The following is a 21,216-nucleotide window of genomic DNA, read 5'->3' as shown; positions in this document are numbered from 1 at the left end:
CTAACATCTTTCCGTCACCATCACCCAATCTCAAGGCTACTGAAATTACCTCCCAAATGCCTCTTTGCTTCCACTTTTGACCTCCTCGGTTTCTCTCTACATAGTATTCAACGTCTTAGTATTGTAAATCATATCGTATAATTTGCTTGCTTAAAACCTTCCTTCAAATTTCTAATAAAACCAAACTCCTTTCCTGACTTACAAAGTCCTATTTTGTTTTAATCTGGCCACTACCTACCTCTGAAACTTTCTCTTTTATGCCGGTGCTCCAGCTACCTCTGGCCTTCCTTCTTGAGTACACTAAGCTCATTTCCAGGCACTCACAGCAGGTATCTTCTTCAGCTGAGAAGGCTATTCCCCTGATCTTTGTATGTCTAGCTCCTTCTGTTCACTCAGTTCTCAACCCAAAAGTCACCGTGTCTGAGAGGCTTTCTCTGAACACCTGATCTGGTCTAGCCATTTGGTTTCTGGCTTTTACAACAATGTAGTTTAATTCTCTGCAGGGAAATTATGACTATCTGATATTTTTATTTATTCCTTTCTTTATTGTGTGTTTCAATACAACAATGTATGCTCCATGAGGACAGGGAGCACTGCCTGTAAACTGCCATGCCCATGCTGACTCCAGACCTGGCGTACAGAATAAATGAATGACTTTAGTGACAGCAGGGGTCCAAATGTCCTCCAGCAGTCCTCAGAAACTGACATGTAGAACTGGAGAAAACAGATGGTTGGAATAATTCAAGTTATAAGTCTGACAGGTGGACACAAGCTTTGTTCAGGAAGTGATGATGTTGAGGGCATTGGATAGCAAAGGGAAGAAGCTATGTGGGGAGACAATATGGCTGCTGTAGGTAAACTGGAGATCTTGACATAGTTATCAGTAAATATTTGCTGAAGGAATGAATGGATAAGTTAATGGAAGGATAACTAAAACAAAGAGATGGTAATAATTAAATGAATTATGATAGCATTCAAAACTCATTCTACCGTGTTGCTTCTGAAAGTTAAAAGAGGAAAGTTTGCCCCAAACATATCAATAAAAGGCCCAAGACCCAGTACTAGTACCAGCCTGCATTGCTTCATAGCTGGACCTTGCCTGGGAACCTCCAAGCCCAATACAAATACCAAATAGCAGCTGTCTGCAGATCCCTTTGTAGCTCCTGCTGGGTAGCCCCAGGCAGTGGCTGACTTTGCACCTTCCTGGAGGCTCTAGAGCCAGTGCACCAGTAGACAGCTTAAGACCATAGCAAATTACAACTCTACACATCCACAAGTGGCACACCCAAGAGGCAGACTCAATGAGCACCAGAACCCCACTGAAGCAAGCTCTGCTCCATAAGGGTGTTTGCTGCACAGCAGTTCTTCCATTGTAGACGCAGCTATTCCTCACAGATAACTGGCCTGGAGGTCAATTCCTCCCAGTGATGCCAACAACAATCAAGGATCAACTACAAGACTGTGTAAACAGCCCACACCAGGGCACACCTAGAATGCCCAGCTCAGGTGACTGGGAGGCTGAGCCACTCGGCTCTATAGGACACATAATACATAAGGCCACTCTACCAATTCCAAGAGACATAGCAGCTCTACTTAATACATAGAAACAAATATAGGGAAGCAGCCAAAATGCAAAGACAAACATGTCTCAAATAAAAAATGGAAGAAAACAAACTACTGGACACAGAGTTCAAAACAATGATTATAAGGTTACTCAAGGATCTTCATGAGACTTTCAAGAATCTTAGTGAGAATGTCAAAGACATGAAAACAGACCAGTCAGGAATTAAGCATACACTAAAATAAAGAATAATTTACAGAAATTCAACAGTAGAATAGAGGATTCTGAAAATCAAATCAATGATTTGGAATATGAGGGAGCAAAAAGCACCCAACCAGAAGAGCAAAAAGAATAAAAAAATATGAAGATACTGTAATGAGTCTTAGGACAACTTCAAGTGTATCAACATTCACATTATGGGGTGCCAGAGGAGAAGAGAGAGAGCAATACATTGAAAACCCATTTGAAGAAATAATGACAGAAAGCTTCCCCTATCTGGTGAAAGAAATAGTCTTATAAGTCCAGGAAGCACAGGGAGTCCCAAACAAGAGGAACACAAAGAGGCCCACACCAAGACACATCATAATTAAAATGCTGAGGGTTAAAGACAAAGAGAGAATTTTAAAAGCAGCAAGAGAAAAGCAGTTAGTTACCTACAAGGGAGTGCCAATACAACTGTCAGCTGATTTCTCAACGGAAACTTTGCAGGCCAGAAGTGATTGGCAAAAAATATTCGAAGTGATGAGTAGTAAGGACCTAGCACCAAGTTTACTCTACCCAGCAAAGCTCTCATTTAGAATTGAAGGTCAGATAAAAAGCTTTACAGACAAGAAAAAAATTGGGGGGGGGGGAGAAAGTTAAAAGAAATAATACCTTTATGTAAATATGTAACTTATTTAGAATTGAGGGTAAGATAAAGAGCTTCACAAACAAGAAAAGCTAAAGGAGTTCATCACCATCAAACCAGTATTACATGAAATATTGAAGAGTATTTAAGAAGAGGAAGAAAAAGAAGAAGGAGAAAAGGGAAGAGGAGGAGGAAGAAGAGGAGATAAAAAATATGAACAATAAAATGACAACAAATACATACCAACAATTGAATCTAAAAATAAAGAAGAAATGAACAAGAGATCTAATGAACAAAGTAAATTGGTTAATAAAATAGAATCAGAGGCATGGAAGCATAGAACAGACTGAGGAATCTCAGAGGGAAGGGGTGAGGGAGAACGGGAAGAGATTAACCAAAGGTCTTACCTCTGGTCTCAAACAGTAGAGTGGTGAAGGCCTAGGGTAGGGCAGGAACCAGGTTGAGGTGGGTAATTGGGGGGGAATAAAGGTGACATCTGTGATACTCTCAACAATAAAGATTTAAAATTGGGGGGGGGGAGAAAGTTAAAAGAAATAATACCTTTATGTAAATATGTAACTTATTTTCAGCAGGTCTCTGATGATATGGCTAGTTCTCTCCCTCCCCCCACCTATAGTCTAAGGAATAAGCCAAACTGTTTGAGATAGCTTTCTTACAGATTCACAGTTAAGACTCTATCCATATGTATATTATTAATTTCCAATTGCACTAACACTAAATTGAACAGTACCTAATGTAAGCACAATAAGTTTGCTACAAAAAAAAACCAACAAAAAACATTATCACTCAGTTTTCCTGCACTGTCTCTATAAATCAGTGCTATTTTTTTTTTAAAGTTCAAGATATACTAAAAACCTTTACTAAATACAAACATCATAAATCATTAACTGGTCATTTCTAAAATTTATTTTAACTCCAGCCAGTGGTAACTATTACTGGGATTTGTTTCCACTCACAAGCATGCAGTATTATTTCAGGATAGTCAATGCTGTAATTTTGAAAGGGTCATCTAAGAATAGATCTTAAATGAAGGCAATGGGAAATATTGTCAATAGAATACTGAGTGACTGTCATGACTTAAAGCCCCACGGAGGCCTTGATAATGTCATTTCCCAGCAGTCAAATCGGAAGTCAGCACCAGGTGGCCTTGTTGATAGTCTGGGGAAGGATCTCACTGTCTAAGAGAGAGTGTGAAGTCCTGTGAACCCCCAGAAGGATGGAAATAAAGGAAGGAGTAATGAAGGAGGCATAAAAGCAAATGAGCCCAGAGAAATTCCCAGAACATGATGGAACCAGAGATCTCATCAGGCTGCTGAACAAAAGCAAAGAGACTCCATTCATCTCTGTTTTACAGTAGGCCCTTTTGTTTTACTCATATGGTTTCTTTTTTATTCGTATATCACAGTGTTGAGATGATATCAAGAGAAAAAAGGAAGTAGAGAGAGAAGAGGAGGGAGAAGAGTAAAGAAAAGCACTTCTTTCATTAGAAAAGCATTTTATTTCCACAGGGAAATGGTCTAAGATAAATTTATCTTCCCCAACATTCTGAAAATTCTCCGCAGGCCAATAGGCCAGTCCATCCCTGTGGGAAGCTGCTGTCTCCAACTACCTTGTTGGTTTTATTTAGTCCAGGCATCAGCGCAGTACCTCCATTTCTTTTTTCTCCATTTGAAACTGTGATTGACCCCACTGACTGATGGTAATGTTGTAAAGCACGCTGAACATCTTGGAATGAAACCTGTTCATGGACAGAACTTTCAACTCTACGCACTTAATTCCCATGACACTAAGCAGCAGTGTCACCACTGTGGAACATTTACCATTTGCCAGCTTTGTGAGAAACAAGTTGCTTACAAGACCTTATTGAATTTAATAATATTTACGCATACAAACATACAACCACCAGAGAGGAAGATTTCTCCATCCTAAAGCTAAGGAAGCTAAAGCATAATAACTTATTATGAAAGTAATAAAATTGTTGAATTTGGACCTGAATCCACATCTGACTCCAGAGTCCAGGCTGTCTTAAAATAGTTTTAAATAAGATAAAATAAAGGAATTAGAATAGTGAGTTTGTTGGGAGTTGGAGTTATGGAAAAGATAAAGTAAATTTCATAGCAAAGTTGGAATTACCTCCACCACCCTTGAGCCCATGCACTTGCACAGAGAATTGATTGTTGACTGGTAAGTGGTGAAAGCAACAGTCATCTTGGGTTCCAGGCCAGGCTCTTCTTCCTGACCATAGTCATGCCCCTAACCTCCTTAGATCTCTTTAAATCTTATCTGTTAAATGAGATATCTCTCAGGGCATTTTCAGTTCTAAAATATTCCCATGGGATTCCCATTAGTAGCCTATTTCTGGGTAGCGTGAAGTATGTCACATGCCATCTGAAAAAAGAGGTTACATTAGTAATTACAAAATTAGGTCAACAGCACCTGCAGGACTGCCTGTAGCACTAGTGAATGCAAAGTATCCTGACATTAAAACTAGCAAATGAATTGGGTCAAATGGGTTGGTATACTAAGTTTTAGATGACTCTGTTGTCATACTAGTTGCTTTCTGTTCTGGATAGTATTGCTGTGTAACAAGCAGCCCCCAAACTAGTGGCTACTTGATTTTGTTCACAATTTTGTGGGTCAGAAATTTGAAAATAACTCAGGTGGGCTGTTTAATTCTAATCCACATACATTATCTATGGTGGCTGGAGCTGGAGGATACCCCTCCAAGATGGTTTCCTCATCTGCATGGATGGAGACTTCCTCCACATGGCTTCTCATCCCTCTGGCCTCTTCCTGTGGCTTAGACTTCTCCCAGGATGGCTGTCTCAGGGTATTCATACTTCTCACATGGCAAGTGGCTTCTAAATGACCAGACAAAAGCTGTCAGTCCTCGTAGAGGCTATGCCCAGAGTGGAATAGTGTCACTTCCATTATAACCTATTAATCAAAGCAATCACAGAGTAGTTCAGATTTAAAGGGGAAGAAAACAGCTTCCACATTTCAATGGCAGATTGTCAATCTACCATGGTGTCCTACCTCAGAATCTGGCCAGAAAGGTAACGTCTGGTTTTGGAGAAAGTCAGTGTTCCAGGACACAGAACAACAACCACCCACCAGAAAGGACCGTTGCCTGCCCAACATCCATGATCCAACCAGCTCTCTTCTGGCAGCAGAACCTTGGGGAACCTGACTTCCTCACCTTTTAGTTCAGTTCATGTGGTTTGGATAGCAGATAGATTTACCCTTGAAACATGTGATTTGGACCTGACCAATCATCATTAGTGTCTAGAACAATGTCTGATACATAGTAAGTCTTCACTGTAAATAAGTGGAAGAAAAATAATTAGTTCCTCTGGTCACAAGGGTTGTTTAAGGGATGGACACATGATTCAAGTTCTAGGACTTCTAGAAGGACAGAGGCATCCTCTTTATGCTGAACTTGGAGTTGTCAGCAGGTAATCCTAGAGTCATTGAGAGACACTACAAGGTAAATCCCTGTAAGAGAATGGAGCTGACCCAGGGAAAAAGAAAACTGAGAGGTGAAAAAAAAGCAAGACAAAGTCTTGATGACACCATTTGCCTAAAGTTAATCTATCTCCTGAACTATTCAGCTAAATGGCTAAAATCCAAAACACTGACACCACCAAATTTGGTTAGGATGTAGGACAACTAGAACTCATTTGTTAGTGGTGGGAATGCAAAGTAGAACAGCCACTTTGAAGGACATTTTGGTAGTTTTTTACAAAGCTCATCATTGCCTTTACCATACTATGCAGCAGTCATGATCCTAGGTATTTACCCAAATGAATTAAAAACTTACATTTACAGAGGACAAAATAAAAAGGGACTATCTAGTGTGTGTGTGTGTGTGTGTGTGTGTGTTGCAGCTTTATTTATGATTGCCCCAAATTGGAAACAACCAAGATTTACTTTAATAGGTGAATAGATAAGCTATGGTACATCCATGTAATGGACTATTATTCAGATATAAAAAGAAATTAGCTATCAAGGCACAAAAAAAAAAACATGTAAGAAACTTAAATGGATATTGCTAAGTGAAAGAAACCAGTAATGAGAAGCTAAAGGCTACACAATATATGATTCCAAATATATGACTTTCTGGAAAAGGCAAAACTCAAAAGGGACAAGTAGAGAGAGGGAGAGACGAATTTTTGGCGGGGGGCGGGGGGGGCAAAAGGGGGATAAGGACACATATGTAATACCTTAATCAATAAAGAAAAAAATAAAAAACAGCTTACATTTATGCAAAAACTTGTACATTGCCCTAGCCAGTTTGGCTAAGCAGTTAAAGAGTTGGCCTGCAGATTGAAGGTTTCTGGGTTGGATTCTGGTCAAGGGCACATACCCTGGGCACCAGCCCTAGTCGAAGTGCATGGGTGAAGCAACTAATTGTCTCTCACGTCAATGTTTCAAAAAAAAAACATGTAAGAAACTTAAATGGATATTGCTAAGTGAAAGAAACCAGTAATGAGAAGCTAAAGGCTACACAATATATGATTCCAAATATATGACTTTCTGGAAAAGGCAAAACTCAAAAGGGACAAGTAGAGAGAGGGAGAGAAGAAGGAGCAAATAGGTGGAGCACAGAGGATTTTTAGGGTAGGGAAACTCTTCTGTACCAGAGGCCCAGTGCACAAAATTAGTGCACGGAGGGGGGGGTCGGGGTTCCCTCAGCACAGCCTGCACCCTCTCCAATCCCAGGGATCGGGCCTAAACTGGAAGTCAGACATCCCTCTCACAATCCTGGACCGCTGGCTCCTAATCGCTCACCTGCCTGGTCACCCCTAACTGCCCCCCCACTGGCCTGATCGCCCCTCACTGCCTCTGCATAGAGCCTGGTCGCCCTCAACTGCCCCCCTCTGCCAGCCTGGTGGCCTCTAACTGCCCTCCCTTCTGGCCTGGTTGCCCTCAACTGCCCCCCCCCCCCCCCCCTCCCCCCCGCCCCAAGATTCAAACAGCTGCGTGGTGCGTGGGTCGCCCCTCACGCCCCCCCTCCCCCCGCCACTGCCCTGGTTGCCCCACCCAGCCTGCTGTTCAGTCATTTGGTTGACACCTCACTAACCCCCCTGCCGGCCTGGTCACCCCATGCAGACTGCTTGTTCAGTCATTTGGTCGTCCCTCACTAACCCCACTGCTGACCTGGTTTGTAGGCAGCCATTTTGTGAGGATGTGAGGGTTAACTTGCATATTACCTCTTTATTATACAGGATGATTCTATATTAGTGGATGCATGTCATTATACAATTGCCAAAACCCATAGAATATACAACACAAGAGCAAACCCTAATGTAAACTATGGATAATGATAATGTATCAGTATTGGCTTATCAGTTGTTATAAATATACCACACTAATGCAAGATGTGGTATAATAGGGGAAACTGTGTGCAGGAGGGGATGGGGGATGGTGGGAAGAGAGGTATATGGAGACTTTATTTTCTTTTCAACTTTTCTGTAAACCTAAAATTGCTCTAAAAAATAAAGTGGTTTTTAGAAATATGCTTTTATTGATTTCAGAGAGAAAAAGGGAGAGGGAGGAAGAGATTAAAAAAATCAGTGATGAGAGAGAATCATTGATCACCTGCCTCTTGCATGCCCCCCTACTGGGGATTAAGCCCACAACCCAGGCATGTCCCTGACCAGGAACTGAACCATGACTTCCTGGTTCATAGATCAATACTCAACCACTGAGCCACACTGGCCAGACTAAGGTGTTTGTGTGTGTGTGTGTTTTAAATCTGTATAGTCTTGATGGCATAATTTGTCATACCTATGCCTAAAATTAGTCTATCCCCTGGACTGTTCAGCTACAAATCAATACATTGTCTTTTTAGCTTAACCAAGCTTGGGTTCGTTTTCTGTTACTTATAATAAAAAAACAACAACAAACGAACATAGTCCTGATAGCTTTGGGGAAGAAATTCAGTTTGGTGGCCACAAAATGGCATGCAAAGACTATGACAGAACCTGACCGAAGACAGACAGCAGTCGGCAAAGGATATTAGGATTTTCCAACAACCAGGAAGTGCTAGGATGGGCCTTCCCATGGCCCTGGTAATGAGAAAAATGGAAGCCATATGCCAGCCAGAATCAAGGTGCCAGGTGAAGGCTCAGGGATAGGACTCCAGACTAGAGAATGGGGAATGGAAAGAGAAGGTGGGAGCTGAAATACTGAACAGATTGTCAAGACAGTCAGTTCCCAGGGAACAAGGCAAAAGCCAGATATCAAGAACAATGAAACTTACTCTGAACAGACCATATAACATTTCCATTGCATGTCACTCAATAGGTATTCCCAGTCTCCCTTACCTCTCCTACTTTTTCTTTATTCCTTAGCATTTTATCACTAACAACTATTAATTTACTTACTTATTCTGTTCCACTTGGGAAAATCTGGATCAATGAGGGCAGCACTCATCGGTTTTGTTCATGAACCTAAAACAGCACCTGGAATGTAGTAGGTGCTTATTAAATATTTGTTAAATGCTAAATGAATAACTCTTCTTTTCATTCTTGGATAAGATGATGGGAGAGAATTAAAAGAGGGACTATAGATTGCTTGAATTCAAATATTAGTATAGGGTTGGATAATAAAGTGCTAGAAAGGTAGTAATAGCTAGATTTTAGCAATTCTCCCTGAATCCTATATCACCCCTTAGTCCCTGCACCATTTCTTTCCTTCTCTTTCATAATCAAACATCCTGGAAGACACTTTGCATTCCTCATCCCCACTCTCCCAGATTCACTGTAATATTGCAGCCACCACTCCATTGAAACAACTCTCATAAATGTCATACTTTTTAACAAAATCAAATGCACTTTGTTTTAAATGTTTATTGTTGAAAGTGTTACATAGGTCCTCCTTTTCCCCCCATAAACACCTTCCAGCCTGATCCCATCCTCCCTCCACCCCCAGACCCTCAGCACCCCATTATCTGTGTCCATGGGTTATGCATATATGCATACAAGTTCATATGTTGATCTCTTCCCACCCACCTTCCCCTGCCTTCCCTCTGAGGTTCAATAGTTCGTTCATTTTCTATAACTCTGGGTCTATTTTTGACCATCAGTTTGTTTGGTTCATTAAATTCCACATATGAGTGAAATCATGTGATTCTTATCTTCCTCTGACTGGTTTATTTCACTCAGCAGAGTACTCTCCAGGTCCATGCATGATGTTGTAAATGGTAAGAGTTCTTCCTTTTTTATTGCTGCGTAATATTCCATTGTGTAAATGTACTATAGATTTTTTTATCCACTCATCTGCTGATGGGCACTTAGGCTACCCAAGTCTTAGCTATTGTAAATTGTGCTGCTATGAATATAGGGGTGCATATATTTTAAATGCACTTTTTAGTCCCTATGTCTCTTAGCATCTTCTACTTTCTCCTTCTTAAAAGCTCCTTTTCCTTCAACTTTCATACCCTTCTGGTTTTCCTCTTGCCCCCTTTTTTTTTTTAACCTTTCTCAGTCCCTTCATAGGCTCTCTTTACTCTTTCCTTAAAATGCTGATGAGCCATACCCATGTGATATCCTTGGACCTCCTTTCTCCCTCTGCTTACTCTAGATCAATGATGGCAAACCTTTGAGCTCGGTCTATGAAAAGTGCAGACATAATACATGCCTTTTACTGATAGTGTTCCAAAGATCTCATGAACCTACAAGACCCAGAATCTAGTCCAGTGATGGCGAACCTATGACAATCGTGTCAGAGGTGACACGTGAACTCATATTTTTGGGATGATTTTTCTTTGTTAAATGGCATTTAAATATATAAAGTAAATATCAAAAATATAAATCTTTGTTTTACTATGGTTGCAAATATCAAAAAATTTCTATATGTGACACGGCACCAGAGTTAAGTTAGGGTTTTTCAAAATGCTGACAGGCCGAGCTCAAAAGGTTCACCATCACTGACCTTAGACCCAGGCAATCAGAGCCTCTACCTGCAGCACTTTGCTCTAGAGATTCTCAGTCTAGGAGTTCTGGGCCAGGAGACAGGCCCACCTCCTTTTTCCAGGCATCACTTTCCAGACTGCACCCATCTCCCTTCCAGACCATGCTCCAGGTACTTGGGACCCAAAAATTCCCTGGCCTAACCAGGCCAGGTGGGGCCTTCTTCCTCAGGTCTGCATTCCTGGAGGACTGCATGGCAGGTGTGTGCACCTATAGTCAGGAAGAAGATTCAAAGGGTGGCTCTTTGGGGTGGAATGGGCAGCATTGGGACCTGCAGGCTGAGGTATACAGATATGTGCTAAAGTACAAAGCAGAATTAGGGATGGCACAAAGAGCGAGTTTGGCCTCAGGCTTTTTTTTTTTAATCATTGTTCCAATCCTGCAAATATCAGGAGCACGTCTTCCCAGCGCATTATTTCCACGTAAGTTAGCACATCTGCTAAGGGATTGGCCCCATAGGCTTCTGGACATCTGCTAGGTAATGAGAAGGAGGAGCACAATAGGCCCCAGCTGGGCAGATGGGGTGTGTACATCTGCTCGCTTCCTTCCTCATTATGACTCCCTGGGAAAGGTTGAATCCCAACACAAAGATCCCACCTCCAGCCTTCCCAAACAAGAGATAGTTCCAAAGCAAACTCACAAGTGTGCGTTTTTAAAGACACTCATTTACTATTAAACTAGAGGACATTTCGGTTTTTATATAATTTCTGATATGCCAGCCTTCGTCCTTTAAGGGGCTGAGCACAGCCTGTCCTCTGTGACTCTTTTTGAGCTTATCAGTTAAGTATGGGGAACTGCCCCTGAAAAGGGAATTCTGAACAAGTCTGGGAAGCCAAGCATTGGGCAGAGTTCCTAACGGAGGCAGGTAGAGTGGAGTAACCTGATAGGCTAACCCTTGAAAAATGTGGGAAGTACTGTGGGATGTCTGTAGACCACCCCCAGATGCCGTTGAAGTTGTCCCTCTGTCCTGATCTCCGGCTGTGAGAGCTGCAGGGATGAGTAGGCAAAGAAGCCTCCCATTGTAACATACCCAGACTGAAGTCTACCTGCTCTGAGCTCCCACCTCCACCTCCAAAGAAGGGGAAGGGTTGTGAACAGTGCCAGAAAGCTTTTCTTAGTGGTTGTGAAGGCAAGGAGGTTGTGAAAAGAATGTTAAGAATCAGGAAAGAGATTGAATCCACAACTTCTCTCTTACTCTGGATTCCAAATATTTTTTGAAATACCAACCAGTCTCCCTCTTTTGATATTTACTGGGCCAGGGTGGATTTTTCCATTTCAAGCTGATGTCATTTCTGGCCTGCAGGTTTCCCAATATCCCGTCTGCTGTTGCCACTGACTCCTGTAGACACTGACCCATTCACTCTGGTCTGAGAGGGCATCCTTCCTTCCTGTTTTTGCTGCAGTCTGGAAAGTGATGCCTGGAAAAAGAAACTCAACCTATCACCTATCAAATCTCTATGATGTCAGAGTTTCTTCCTTTTTGCTCCTCACTCATCTCCTCAAAGGTGGCTTTCTGAACCATCCTGGCACAGAGCCCAGGGAAGGGACAGAATGCCTGGAAGGGACCCTGCTTTACACTCAAAAGTTTGCTTTTCCCATTCCACTTGTTAAAAGTTCAGACTAGAATTTTCCTTCCTCTTCAGGGCCAAGTCTAGATGCAAAGGCATATAGCTTCTAGTAAATCTTGGTTGTTAATAAGAAGAGCTTGGTATAGAATATAAACAGCCAATTCAAGTTCCAGTATGGAATATGAACTAAATTTCTACCAGGGTATATAATCCTCTCATGTGTGTGAGGACCTCATGTGTGTGACAGTATCTATTGAGGTGGATAAGGCTCCTGTAATCTTAGCCATTCAAATATTATAATGTAGTATAAAAGAAAATGTAAACATGGACAATTTTTATCAGCCTAAGTATAATTTTAATAAGTGCTCCCTAGGCACAAAGTTTCCAGTTCAAAAGCTATTATGATATTATTGAAAGAGTAATAATAAAAAGAGTGGTAACAGATGTCTCTGCACATGCACACACACACACACACACACACACACACACACACACCGACATACATACACTAAGCTTTTATGACCACCCTTTTCCTGACAAACCAAGCTCTACTATTCACTCCTAACCAGGATGGCAACAGGAACTAGAAGTTCAAAATGGGAGTAGAAAGCACCATTATACTGAAGACATGGAGATCAGACTAAAAACAAGTTCTCTTCCTGGTCTCCACACTTAATCTCACAAAGGGCTTCCTCAGATGTTGATGCTTTGTCAAGATACACTGTATATGGAAGGAACTTCTAGATTTACTGAGAGTCATCATAATTATTTAATACTGACTTAATGATAAACTAGAGTTCTTTTCTGGTTTTCCTCATATCCATGTTATATTTACTGTGTGTGGATGAGTAGAAAGAAAATGAGAGGAAAGAAATAGAATATTTAAATGAGTGACATTTTGTTTATTTCAACTTTTTACTTTACATCTAGTCTCCGGTGACAAAGAGAATTTTTACTGCTTTTCAAAGAAGGAAAAAAGTGTGCTTACTTTTGATAATCAAAGAAAGTATTTTGTGAATTGTTTTCCAAATTTTCAACATCCTCCTTCCCAGTAATGGCTAAAAAGATTTACTTTGAAATTAACTAACAAATTTTTCACATCAAAAATATTTTTTAAACCCAAGTAATTTCTGAAATATATATGTATGGGTCATTATGCCTCTTGTGAAGCCCCTTCCCCAATAAACACCAAAGCACTGTGAGTAGGATAGCCTCGAGCTCAGCTCCAGAGGTAAGATCTGCCTTGTCTAACCAAGCACTATAGTTCCATCTCCTTGGAAATCAGGACAATAAGAGAACCTCTAAGGTTTGTTTTATGGTTGGAAAAGAAGTACTCTCTTCCCGCCGAACTTTTTCCTCCACTGAACAAGGATGTGAAAGCCCTAGGAGTACTGACAGCCATGTTGTGACTACATGAAGGAGCCAGCCTTTAAGAAAAGAAAGTGACACTGTGAAAGGCAGAGAAGCAGCAGTGAAAGAGCTGGACTTTGGTGCCCTCTTTGAGCTCCTGTTTCAAACCACTGCAAACCCTGCCCTGACTCTGGACTTTTCAGTAATAAAAGCTGTATTTTCCTCACTTGTTTGAGTTGTGGTTTCTTCAGCTGAGATGCAGCATATCTTGCCAGGTACAACACATCTATGTGTCTGCAACCATATGGATCATTTAATTTCTCTTGTAGAAATCCATTATATACTGAAAATCATTAATTTCTTTCCTTTTAAAGTTATTCAGTCAACGATGAAATACAGATCTGGAGATAATGAAAAATACTTAACACCAAAGCTTGGATTAGATTCCTAAGGATAAGATGTAGTGAGTAAACAGTGCTGAGGTCACCTCTGCTTGCCTGGGTCTGCGTTAAGAGTTGTTTTATAACAGTTTAATTTATCTGCTAACACTTTCACTGTCAGAGGAAAGTAGATTTTGAAGGTATAGAAACTTGGAAACTGATCATTTGAACCAAGTCAGTAAATATAGGAGTTTGGTGACTTGACACTTTTCAGGAGTACTTAACACTGACCATGGTCTAAATTAAGCTCAAAATTACTCAGTGGTCCTAGAGAAATCTCTTTTGAGCAAGAACAAATCACCCTAGGTAATAGCCCAGAGTTGATTTGAGGAGAGTGCAGCTACCAGGAATGGAATTAAAGGAACTCAGAGATCCCCAAAGCAAAGGCTCTGTAGTTAGAATGTTCTAGCATCTTCCTCAATGTAAATCCCTCCAATCAATTTCATTATAACTTCTCTCTCCAAGAATCACTCCATCAATTCCTTTTTTAGAGAATTCATTGTTCCCCAGAAAACACCTTTTCACTCACTGCAAATCCTTTCTAATAATAACCACAAAATTCATAACCAAGGAGCATCTGTACTTGTAAGATGAAGGGGAAGACATTCAGGACATTGAGTGTCCTTGGAAGGTTCTGAGAATTTTAGAGAATTTTAGAGCGGAATGAGACATCACTGCCTTGGAAACTTCTTATATATGCTCCATCCCCAAATTTCTGGAAGAGTACAATCACGCTCTAAAAGTTTGTGAAATGTGTTCAAGATCCAGTTAGCAAGAATTGGGACTAAAAAGCCCAGATCTTATTCCAAAATCCATGATGCTTTTCTCTTTATCAAACTTGGAGATAGTCTTATGTGTCAACTTGGCGAGGCTATGATACCCAGGCATCTAATCAAAAGCTAATCTAGGTGTTGCTGCATAGGTAATTTGTAGATGTGGTTAACACCTACAATCAGATGACTTTCAGTAAAGATTACCCTTGATAATGTGGGCAAGCCTCAGTCAATCAATTAAAGTCCTTAAGAGCACACACTGACATTTCCCAAAGAAAAAGGCATTCTACCCTGAAGACTGCAGCAAGTCCTGCCTGAGTATCCATCTGCTGGCCTATCCTGTGAATTTCAGACTTTCAGATCCACACAGTGAAACAGTTCCTTAAACTATCTCAATAGGCTCGGCTGGCATGACTCAGTGGTTGAGCGTCGACCTATGAACCAGGAGATCACGATTTGATTCCCAGTCAGGGCACATTGCCAGGGTTGTGGGCTCAATCCCCAGTGTGGGGCATGCAGGATGCAGCCGATCAATGATTTTCTCTCATAATTGATTTTTCTATCTCTACTCCTGTCCCATCCTCTCTGAAATCAATAAAAATAAATCTTTAAAAAACTCTCGATAGATAGACATATAGATAGATAATAAAGAGATAGGTAGATAGATAGATATTGAAATATAGAAACACACACACACACACACACACACACACACACACACACACACACACCTATTGGTTCTGTTTCTCTGGAGACCTCTGATATACTATTCAATAAGCCAGACGGGGCAAATCCAAAATTCCCCAAATGAAATCAAGAAAGTGAGAGGGAAATCCTTTGAATGTAAGAAACAACTGCCTAAGCCATATCTGAGTTTCCTTCAGTATGGCCCACACTGTTTGCTCCACCCTGGTGATTCCCTGAGGCTCCACCTCATCCAACTTGCAGCCCCACCCAAGTTGTTTGCAGCTGCTTTTCCATATGAATGGCCTGTCTTGGATCACATTTCAGACTTTGCTAAAATCTCTCAAAACCTATCAGTAAAAGGCTAAGACCTGGAACTAGCACTAGGCTGCCTTGCTTCATTGCTGGGCATTGCCTGGGCACTTCCTAGCCCAGTGATGGCGAACCTATGACACGCGTGTCAGAGGTGATATACGAACTCATTTTTTTGGTTGATTTTTCTTTGTTAAATGGCATTTAAATATATAAAATAAGTATCAAAAAGATAAGTCTTTGTTTTACTATGGTTGTAAATATCAAAAAATTTCTATATGTGACATGGCACCAGAGTTAAGGTTTTTCAAAATGCTGACACGCCGAGCTCAAAAGGTTCGCCATCACTGTCCTAGCCCAATATAAGTAGCAGCCATCTGCAGATCTCCTTATGTAGCTCCTGCTGGGTGGTCCCAAGCAGTGGGTGGCTTTGCACCTCCTTAGAGGTTCCAGAGCCAGCACCCAATGGACAGCTTCAAACCATATCAAATTTTAATTCTACACATCTACAAGTGACATACTCAAAGGACAGACTCAGTGAGCACCAAAGCTCCACTAAATCAAGACACTCCATAGGGGTGTTTCCTGCACAGCAGTTCTTCCATTGTAGACGCAGCTGTTCCTCACAGCCAATGGTCTAGATGTCAATTCCTCCCACTGACACCAACAGCAATCAAGGCTCAACTACAACAAAACTGTGCACACAGACCACACAGAAGCACACCTAAAGTGCCCAGCACAGGAAACGGGGGAGGCTGAGCCACTAGGCCCTACAGGACACCTGCTATACAAAGCCACTCTACCAATTCCAGGAGACATAACAGCTTTACCTAATACATAGAAACAAATACAGGAAAGCAACCAAAATGTGGAGACAATGAAGCATGTCACAAATGAAAGAAATGGAAGCAAGCAAACTACTTGATACAGAGTTCAAAACAATGGTTATAAGGTTACTCAAGGATCTTAATGAGAGCTTCAAGGGACTTAGTGAGAATGCCAAAAACATGGAACAGGATCAGTCAGAAATTAAGCATACACTGACTGAAATAAAGAATACTTTACAGGGATTCCAACAGTAGAGTAAAGGATTATGAGAATCAAATCAATGACTTGAAGTATGAGGAATCAAAAAAGACAAAGTCAGAAAAACAAAAAGAAAAAAGAATCCAAAAATATGAAGATAGTGTAAGGAGCTTCTGGGACAACTTTAAGCATACCAACATTTGCATTATGGGAGTGCCAGAAGAAAAGAGAGAGCATGATATTGTAAACCTATTTGAAGAAATAATGACAGAAAACTTCCCCTCCTAGTGAAAGAAATAGCCTTACAAATCCAAGAAGCACAGAGAGTTCCAAACAAGATGAACCCAAAAAGGCTAACACTGGACACATCATAATTAAACTGCCACGGGCTAAAGACAAAGACAGAAACTTAAAAGCAGCAAGAGAAAAGCAGTTAGTTACCTACAAGGGATCACCCATATGACTGTCAGCTGATTTCTCAACAGAAATTGTGCGGGCCAGTGCTCACTTTGGCAGCACATATACTAAAAATTGGAATGATACAGAGAAGATTAGCATGGTCCCTGTGCAAGGATGACATGCAAATTCGAGATGCATTCAATATTTAAAAAGGAAAAAGAAAAAGAAACTATGCAGGCCAGAAAGGAGTGGCAAGAAATATTCAAAGCAATGACTAACAAGGACCTACAACCAAGATTACACTACCCAGGAAAGGTCTCATTTAGAATTGAAGGTCAGATAAAGAGCTTCACAGATAAGAAAAAGCTAAAGGAGTTCATCACCACCAAGCCAGTATTACATGAAATGTTGAAGAGTATTCTTAAGAAAGGAAGAAGAAAAAGATAAAAAAAAATATGAACAATAAAATACATATCTACCAACAATTGAATCTAAAAATTAAAAATGAACAAGAAATGTAATGGACAAAATAAACTGAGGAATAAAATAAAATCAGAGGCATAGAAACATAGAACAGACTGAGGAATCTCAGAGGCACAGAGTGAGGGGGAGGTACAAGAAGAGATTAACCAAAGATCTTATATGTATATATGCATTACCTCTGGACACAGACAATAGGGTGGTGAAGACCTGGGGCAGTGTGGGAACTGGATGGAAGAGGGAAATTGGGGCAATAAAGGGGAACATCTGTAGTACTCTCAACAATAAAGTTTTTTAAAGAAGGAAACCACTGCATAATGACTTCTACAGGTAGATGGTGATGTGTGATTAAAACTTCAAAACTGCTATGTCATGCAGAGAAACTATGTGGGGGGAAAATCTCCAGAAGGTGAAAGATTTTACCATTGAGGATTTCTTAAAGCAGGCAGAGTCTTTTCCTAATAATGCAAACACATGCTCTCACATCTTTTCATGATTCAGTCTCTTTGCTTCTTTCAACAACTCTGAAGGCAACTAACCTCTGGACTTCTAGTTATGTGAAATAAGACATGTCCTTCCTTATTTTAACCAATTAGAGTTAGGTTCTCAAGTCATTTGCTACCAAAAATGCCTTTCTCTGCCTTGCTCACTGCGTGATATCTTCTCAGCTTTGAGACCCTGCTCTTGTGCAGCGTTGATTCACTACCTACCTTCCTAGTACTCCGCACTTCTATCATACACCTGTGCTCTTATGGATATTTCCATTTCTGTTGGCCAGACAGCAAGCTCCTCAAGAGAAGGAAATAAGTCTTGTTCATTTCATTTTTTCCAAAACTAAATGAATCCCTGGCACAACAGTTAAAAGGTGAATAAATGGATGGATGGATGGATGGATGGATGGATAATGACCTTGGAGATAGAAGATCTCTGTGACAGCAGAAATGCTGAAGCATAAATATGAGTCAGGAGAAAATGAGTAAAGAATGATAAAGGAAAGCGTAGAAGTAGGGAGTTAGGAGACAGCAAAATGGGGGAAAATTGAGATTATGACTATAAAAAACATATATGATCAAATTAGGGTTTATGGAAATTTCTTTGGGTGGGAAAGAAAAAAGACATATCATAATTAAAATGCATAATTAGAATGCATAATTAAAATGTATATAATTATATAAATGTTTTTAACACTAAGCCATAGAAATGAGATATGTTGATGCCATTTTGGCATTTGTTATTTCATTTTGCAGCTGTTTATTTGCCTGACTCCTGTGTTAAGGGCAAGCAACTCAAAGGTAAACTAGTGCTTTGTTCTTTGTGGCATGCCCACTTCCTGACACAGCACATGCTGGGCCCATTGAAGTTTGATGAACTGAGGAGTGAATAAAGACTTTAAAGCTTCAAAGTTAGACTTCACACTAATTACTGAAAGCACAGAAGAAATAGCCTGCTGAAAATATTATTTGAAATTATTTATTCCTCATTAAATCAAATTACTTAAAGCTTTAACACCCTCTAACAACAATAATATGGCTTTTATCTTGAATGTAGAAAGTAAGCTATTAAGTACAAAATAATACGCTTCAACTTAAATCAGATTAACTAACAATGTCTTTTAGATATCGAGGTCTCTGCAAATCAGTAAAAAAAATTTTTTCAAGCAAAGGCATTGTAAAGCCAGAATTGTGGGGGAAAAATAACATTCTTGGCAGTGTCTTTAATGTAGGTTGGTGTCTTATTAATGTGAACAATATTATACATGTACTTTCCACATGCTATTAAAGTAATAAGATAAATGCATACCTTTGGTTTTTTTGTTCTGCTCCCATTTTAATAGTATTATTTGTGTTATTAATATTCCATATTTTTTCCTATAGTGCTTAAAGTGCCATATAGTCATTTTTCCCCCAATATAGTACTAGAATCGTAAGAATTTTCATTATCCTCACTTTGCAAATAGGGAAATGAAAGCATAAAGAGGTTAGTTCTTTGCCATGTGGGAAATCCACTGAGGGGTTCAGAAAATGAACTAGAAAGATAGTCAAAAGGAAAGTGACTGCTTCCTCTGTCTGAGTTGCCTTCCAAATAAATGTTTCTGGCCCTTTTGTCTCAAATCTGAGTAATAGACAGTTCATTCTTCAAGGGGAAAAATTATTTTGGCTCCTATCCTCTGGAGTGGTCTTAAATTATTTCCTTCCATTTCTAAAATAATGAGTAGAACACAAAGACATTGGCAATACTAAACAAAGATTATGTGATAAGAATATATGAAGGTTCATAAACCTCTTTCCTGATTTTGATGTTATTGATTCATCCTTTAATTTATTTAATAACTATTTTTTAGTGCCAGGCATTATTCTAGGCACTACCCATCCTATATAATAAAAGGCTAATATGCAAATTATCCTTACAGGCAGGAGTTCGACTGACCAGGAGTTAGATGTGTGCTGACCACCAGGGGGCAGCACAGAACATGGCAGGCATCGGCTCTCCCCCAACCCCCCCACCCCCTGCAGGTAGTGGCATCAGGCAGCTGGGGGAAGGGAGGCCCCAGCCGGCAGGCGGCAGCTGCTAGGGACCCTACCCATGCACGAATTTCATGCACTGGGCCTTTAGTAATAGATAAAATGAAAAATATGTAAAGCCCTGCCCTCTGTCTTCACTGTTTAGTGGAAGAGTCAGACACATAAATAAACAGATGTAGTTTAATAAATGCTTTAATTGAGGTAAACACCAAGTGCCAGGGGAGCTCAGGAGGGGCCATCAACCTCGAACTAGGTGTTGGTGATAGTGTCAGAAAACGGTGACAGAGGAGACAGAAAAGGGACTGTCCAAAATGAGGAGGTAGTGGGGACTGGAGGAAGCTATTTTATAACCACAAAGGAAATCATTTGCAGGATGCAGCCAATGTTGTAGATGACTGAACAGAGAGATGGAGGAATCTAGATGCTCAGTGATTTCATTGAAGTGCTGAATCCATCAATCCTAGAACCACCCTACCTCAGATCCTGTTTTTTTTAAGTGAGATAATCCATTTCCATATGGTCTAACTTTAAAGAAGGTTTTCTGTTTCTTGCAGCTAAACGTATCCTATGTGATATATATACGTGATATATAGAAGTTTGGGGAAGAGTTCATTTCTAAACATGTTGAATTTGAAATGACTATGATACCACCCGAAGGTTTTCCAGGGATAGTTGGGTCATGACCATTCTTGTGAAAACAGTTTGTAATTATTTTTAAATATTCAGTATAAATACTTTGAGTATCTATACCCTAAGGATAGTTAAAATGACCCGAAATGGCTCCATGGCATCCTGAAGGACCCACGTGCTTTTTTGCCTTCCTGTTCTGCCATCTCTAGATTGCTTGCTTTATTTATAGGCTTGTCCTCTCACACAGAGGTGCCAAGCATCCCATCCTCACCCAACAATGTTTGAAGGCCAAATTCAAGCATGTTTTTTCTTTGTTCTTTCTTGGGAGCAAGGACAGTTTTGGAACCAATGCTCAGAAGTGGTTAGTTAGTATTTGAAGGAAGTTCTAATGGGAAGTTTGCATTCAGCGGTGGCTCTAGCAAGTGTTTCAAATGAGGTTAGCTAAGTCTGACCAGAAGATTCACTAATTAGCATAAGAGATTTTGGAAATCATTTTTCACTTCTGAAATGAAGGGTATTCAGATACATGACTGACCAGCACTTTTGCCTTTGCAAAATGAAGTGTAAGAATGTGTGGCAAGTTCAGAAGCCCAACTCTTTTCTAGTAGCACCCTGGATTTTGACCCA

At 40.3% G+C, this 21,216-nt stretch overlaps 1 protein-coding gene and 1 pseudogene across 1 annotated transcript in view; both read right to left on the bottom strand.

Moving 5' to 3' along the window:
* Positions 1–4,637, bottom strand: part of LOC102769999 — a 58,970-nt pseudogene extending 54,333 nt beyond the window's left edge.
* FAM107B (family with sequence similarity 107 member B) overlaps positions 1–21,216 on the bottom strand; it is a 252,461-nt gene that overhangs the window by 198,319 nt on the left and 32,926 nt on the right. The window lies entirely within an intron of this gene.

This window comes from Myotis davidii, unplaced genomic scaffold (genome assembly GCF_000327345.1).
Source record: "Myotis davidii unplaced genomic scaffold, ASM32734v1 scaffold660, whole genome shotgun sequence".
NCBI classification, from domain to species: domain Eukaryota; kingdom Metazoa; phylum Chordata; class Mammalia; order Chiroptera; family Vespertilionidae; genus Myotis; species Myotis davidii.
Note: the sequence above shows the minus strand (reverse complement) of the source record. Positions and strands in the feature narration are given on the sequence as shown.